Source organism: Oreochromis aureus, linkage group 5, assembly GCF_013358895.1.
Source record: "Oreochromis aureus strain Israel breed Guangdong linkage group 5, ZZ_aureus, whole genome shotgun sequence".
In the NCBI taxonomy this organism is placed as follows: domain Eukaryota; kingdom Metazoa; phylum Chordata; class Actinopteri; order Cichliformes; family Cichlidae; genus Oreochromis; species Oreochromis aureus.
Window position 1 is genome coordinate 14,206,020 of NC_052946.1, and position 6,000 is coordinate 14,212,019.

At 41.0% G+C, this 6,000-nt stretch overlaps 1 protein-coding gene across 4 annotated transcripts in view; it reads right to left on the reverse strand.

Annotated features, from left to right (window-relative positions):
- The window catches only part of LOC116326539 (plexin-A1), a 178,155-nt gene that overhangs the window by 45,318 nt on the left and 126,837 nt on the right, over nucleotides 1-6,000 (reverse strand). The window lies entirely within an intron of this gene.

A 6,000-nucleotide genomic window follows, 5' to 3' on the forward strand; every position in this document is an offset into this window, starting at 1 on the left:
CCATTCATTTACACATGGAATAAGAGGCCGGGGCTGGGCTGTAAGCGCCTGAGCTGGTGGGGGCTAAAGTGAAATTGGCATTTTCAATTTGTTCTCTGACATGTCTGCCTCGGTCTTTTCACACATTCCTCTGCCTCTCCTTCTCTTGCAATCCTCCTTCCCACCCCTCCTTTTTCTCTTTCCCTTTCCCTCTCATTATTCCTTCCCTATACCTCTTTACAAACCTCTTCCCCTATCAATCTTAGCTTGACTTTCTCTCATCTGCCTCAACCCCCCAAAAAAGTCCACAGTCAAACAAGGAAATATGAACCAGATTCCTTATCACATATACCAAACATTTCCAGAAAAACACATGTGCACACTGTACTATAAATACATGTCCGGCACATGGGACTCCTTCCAGTGAAGGATGGCGGCAAATTCATCAAAGACTGATCACATGGTCTGTACAGGAAGTAAAATATGATGAATAAAAACACATGCAAACACAGGAAGATAGGGCACAGCAAAAACACATTTTGGACATCAGCTATTATTTCTCTTCTGAAGTTTGACCATATGAACTTCTTCAATCTCTCCCTCCCTCCTTCCTCATCGCTCCACCACTAGACCACCCAGTCTGCCTGGGAACAAGAGCACTTCTTCACTTGGTAAAGATGGAGAGAACGTGTGAGTGTGTTTGAGTGTATATCTGCATGCGAGACAATAGGAGAGAAGAACGGGGAGAAAAAAGGAAGTGCACAGGGACACTGCACTGTGAACATGTGCAAAGAGTGAAAAAGCATCAAAGCATCGCAGCGAGAAGGAGATAAAGAGGCAAAAATAGGCAGGAAACACAAGACATCTGGAATAAAGCTGAGACATAAAAGGTAGAGATGCAAGTGGGAGAAAGATGGTGAGAGTGGAGAAGAAGGCTGTTATCCAGCCAAGGTCAGCTTTGTATTTGGAAATTGCTCAAGCTGATGAAGGGGTTCGAAAATGATCAACCGCTCTCTGAACAGTCAGTTGTGTTTACACTAAGCAGCAGGTGGGTTTCTCATAATCTGTAACATGACACGAAGGTTGTTAAATTGAAGCAGTCAAAATCAAAATGGCAAATAAACAAAATTAAACACTGTAGTCCCTTTACGGTTATCCTGAATGCTTTATTTTGTAGAGATTAACAGGGAATACCGCTATATAAATAAACCTGAATGAAATTAAGCTGAACACACACAAACAGAGAGAAAGGAACTCACTGCAATACCTACATGACAAAGAATAACCAAATAAAAACAAATAACCAAAATTTCAATTACTTGAATACCAGTCCATTTCTTTCCAAACCATTTAAAAGACAAAAACATATCTATACATGCATCAGGACAGAAGACTAGCTTTAGGACAAGGACAAGTTAAGGACACTAGTTAAGGACAAGAGACCAAGGTGCCATTTATTTCTGCCCTTGCTTCTCTGCTGAACACAAATTCTAAGAGAAGGCCTTTTTCTTCTTTGACCACATTACCAATTTTACTCAACAGTGTAACATATTTTAGATGTATATCAACCACTTAACACTGATTTTTACCATGGCAAGTTGTCAACCTCAAAACGTGCACCACAAGTACACACACATAAAACACCAAAGCTATCTATCCTCTGTTTTTTGTTGTTTTAAATCTATGATATAAGAATTTGTCCATGCCTGTATATCATCCTCAAAGAAGTGTCTATATTGGGAACTGGGACAACACAAACATGCATATTTAGTTAGGGAGGAGAGTGTATGTGCATGTATGTGTGTTAAATGGGCAGCAGAGAGTGGGGGAGCCATTGGAAAGGTTAGGTTATTATCCAGAGCTCATCTTCTCTCATTGCACCAAGGGCTTATTAAACTTTTATACTGAACCACCACTGTTGCACAACACAGCGTTCAGGGAATACACACATGCGCCTTGGACAGGGTTTACTCACACCATACAGCAAATTCCAATATGAAAATTAAACACTAAGAAATAATTCTAAAAAACAAAGTCACATTGAAAAATGGAACCACAAAATCACTACATTTTGCAAAGAGGGCACTCCAGAGAGAAAATTAGGGATGCAGAATATTTACAATGAAACAGCAGATTACAGAAACAGGAAAGGGAGATTCCATGAAGGAAACAAGAATATGCAGTGACAACAAATAAGCCAGTGTAACAAAAAAACCCCAAAAAAACAAACCCAAAACAAAATGGAATGACTTAAAAAAAAAAAAAAGGGGGGAACGATTAAGGACAATAGAGACTACCCTACAAGAGGCTCTCAGCAAGAAAATACAGATTGAAAGTCCGGCGCTGTAGCTGGACATTTGTCACTATAAACTAAAGAATGGGAGGCAGGTGTACATGAATGAAGGTAGGGTGAAGACGGAAATTAAGGCAGGTAACAATGGGTAAATTCTATGAGAGCCTCAGCCTCATTATTGGTCATTTTGAAGGTGTGCTTAAAAAAAATATATATCCCTTTTGCCCAGGGCAGGCCCATGCCTGGGATATGTATGTAATATGTAGGTTACCCTCTTCCTCTGTTCACAGATTTCTCAAGGTGATCCAAAAAAACATTAGTTGACATAACATAACCTTCAACCTACATCATTCTAGTTCTGACATATTCCACAGTGAAGTAAAGTGAAATGTGTTTTGCCAGCCTAGATAAGACTCGGCATACAGTGGATGTCCAGGTCTTGTCGTACACACCATCAGTCTTTTATATACACACAACTTCTGGGCAGATATAGCTTCCTTATCAAGGATCAAGTGGTAATCCGTCTTATAGTTTTGTGTTTGTGTGTACGAGCGTGCATGTGTGCACGTGTACGGTCAAGCGACAGAGAATCAGCCCCTGCTCATAATAGGAGCCTGTTAGCCAGTGCTAATCGCTAATGCTAACAGGATTGTAGCATGGCTGGACCCAGTTCCCCAGCTTATCTCCAGCACAGACACAATAACACACATATGTGCATACCCGTTTGCACACATACTTCCTTCATTGATGGAAAGAAAAAGAGAGGGGTGGAGGGGAGAAAAATGCTGGGTTGAGGGAAAAATAATGCTGCCATAGTCGATGTTTCTTATTTTTCAGCCTATGCATTAAGCTAGTGTAAGCTTGCTAAAGTTCTCCCAGGACAAAAGGCTGATTTTTGGTAGTTGGCAGAAACGTCCAGATTTTCAGTGGCGTCACACTTTTTTCTCCTCCCTCAACTTAATGCCATTCTTCTGGTGGCCACTAACTAACTTCTCTGCCAAATAACGCATATGTATGTATATGCTGGTCCCATAATGAGGAAATACAGACCACATTTTGCATTGACTCAGTAACTCCAGTAGTTTGCCATCACTAAGAGCACTCTCCATGACATTAACAAATCTAACAAAAAATATGCAACAAACAGAAGACATTAACTGGCATTAAATGACAAACTTTGTTTTTATGCAGCCCTTTATTACAAAATGCAAACAAAATAACATTTAAAGTTTTACACTGTCTCGTCCACTGGGAATTTTTCAAAATGAAGTCAGCATGGCTTGCACATGCTCTCAGTCTTTATTACAAATAAGGTGATGCTGCAACTTAACTTAATGGTTTAATTAATCACAGGATTTCCAGGAAGATTTACCAATTTCTAGTATTATATTTAATCAAAGACTTTAATCTCTTATAGAATGACTTGCATATAACAAGATGCTATTACTGACAATATGTTTATGTTGCTTTAACTGCACAGGCTCATTCTGTACACATCCATATTTGTAGAACGATAAATATACTAATAAAAGGTAGACATCTTTGGAATGTCTACAAGGAGAAGAAAACTGATTCTTCTATGCCAGCATACTGTGATCAGAAGGTGTTTGACATGTATGGCCACACTTCAGACAGTCACATGGAAAGAAAAGTGTGCAAATGCTCTCTAAGAGATGTGAAAGTAAGGCCAGGTCTTTTCTCTGGCTTGACCTCCTGATGGTCTCTATTCTCACCAGGGTAATGGCAGGAGAGCCTTGCTATAACAATCCCTTCAGCTTTTCAGATGTCTCTTCAAATAATCATTTAGAAAAAGTGCAGCGCTGCTATGAGACAAAGAATATGTGGAGTAAAGGTTACAAATTGCAGAGATGCAGGGAGACGGAGAGAAATGAGAACTAGATAAGGAAAGTGGGGTGGAGAAGTTGGCATATGCAGATAGCTGTGCTGCAGTTAATTCTTATTTATCCAGGACAGCAGCGTGGGAGCTGTGCTCTTCACCTGTCAGAAAGGAGGAGAGCAAGTGAGCCAGCAACAGGACAGAGATGAAGAGGAAAATGAGGGAGACACACACAGTATGTGAGAGGGAGGTAAAAGAGGGGTGCTGCTGGAGAGCACAAGAATGCAGGAGAGGAAGAAAAAAAAAAGAGCACACTATAGGAAGGTCATTGTCTGTTCTTTCTCTCACTTTGAGCTGCTTTAAAAGAAGATGGGTCAGCGAGCAGTCAGATAAATGCCAAATAAGCACAGATGAGCAAACACACAAGATCTTCTTTAAATATCACAAACTTAAACAGATATGTACACAAGTAATTTGAGCTATAGTAGGAAATCACATGATCAAGACTCATGTTTCTCCCAGCTATAAGATCTACTAAGACACATACATTAACTTTAAACAACATTGTAAGAGATCAGATCAGTCTGGGCTGCCACATGATGATAATCTTTCATCTGCAGCTATCCACAGTGAAACCCAGTGAATGTCTACTGCTTTTTCCCCAAATCCATCCCCACACAATACACACAGAATGTGCAAGCCAATTAAAACAGTGTCAGTGTGTGCTGTGGCTGAGTGCAATGGCAGGTCTAGTGTTTATATCTCATTAAGCTGAGCTAGGCCATGCCAGGCCAGACTGTACTCTGCTCTGCTGCACCAACCCTCCACCCAACAGCACCGAGGCCCTCATTAGCCTTGTCCTGCTACCTTTAGCACTATGTGTGTATGAATATATGCGCATGTTATAGTGCATTTATATTTTAATTTTTTTTTAATGTGCAATTTAGCATTTTTAGTTTTACTGTTAATTATATAAAGAGAGCCCAATTCCCATAAAAAGTCAAGAGAGTTTAGTTTGTATTCGCTTCAGCCCCCCTCTCTCTCTTTCTTACAAACACACACACACATCACGGGGTGTGTGACACCATTAGACCAGTGTGGTTTGTGTTAACCACTCTCCCTGCAGACATGTTTGGCCTCTTCTCTAGACCTCTGTTTGCTCAGTCTATCCATTCATTCATCTATTTATCCATCTTTCTTGTCTGCCATACTTCTCTCATTTCCCATCGGAAGCCAGCAGACAATTTGTCCTCTCCTCAAACTCTCTCACAGTACAGTCTCAATGCACCCTTCTTCTTTCACTTCTCCTCCTCCTCATCCATCTTGCACACTGCTCTCTAACTCCCTTTTTCCTGGAAGCTCTGCCGAGAAACTTCCCTTTTGTGTCTTTTCCGAACCCGCTCTTCTTTGTTTTCCCCAACACAATCTTCTCCAAATCAGTATGGTTGCTTTCTTCTGCTCTCTTCCTGTATAAGTGAGCTCATATGTGCATACACATACACACTGATACAGGAGCACTGGTCTCCACTGCCCAGCAGCAATTCATCATCATTTTATCTCCCTTAATTGGATGCCATCAGGACCCCTGATACTTCGCATCTCTACTTTAACAAACAGCTGCTCTCTATACACAGAAGCGAAGCACACAGACACACACCCTATCCCAAACTAGATTTTCTCCTCCTGCCCCCATGTCTGCTTTTTTTCTCCACTGGTGAAGGACTGGGAGAAAGAGGGTGATAGAGTGGCCGAGCTGTTTATCAGACAGAAGGTAATGGTGTAAGGCCCGCTCTGATATTATCTGTCCTCTCATTCCTGCCCTCCGGGGAGAAACAAGGAAGAAGGATAAAGAGGGAACTGAGGGTAGGAAAATGGAGACGCACAAATGGAC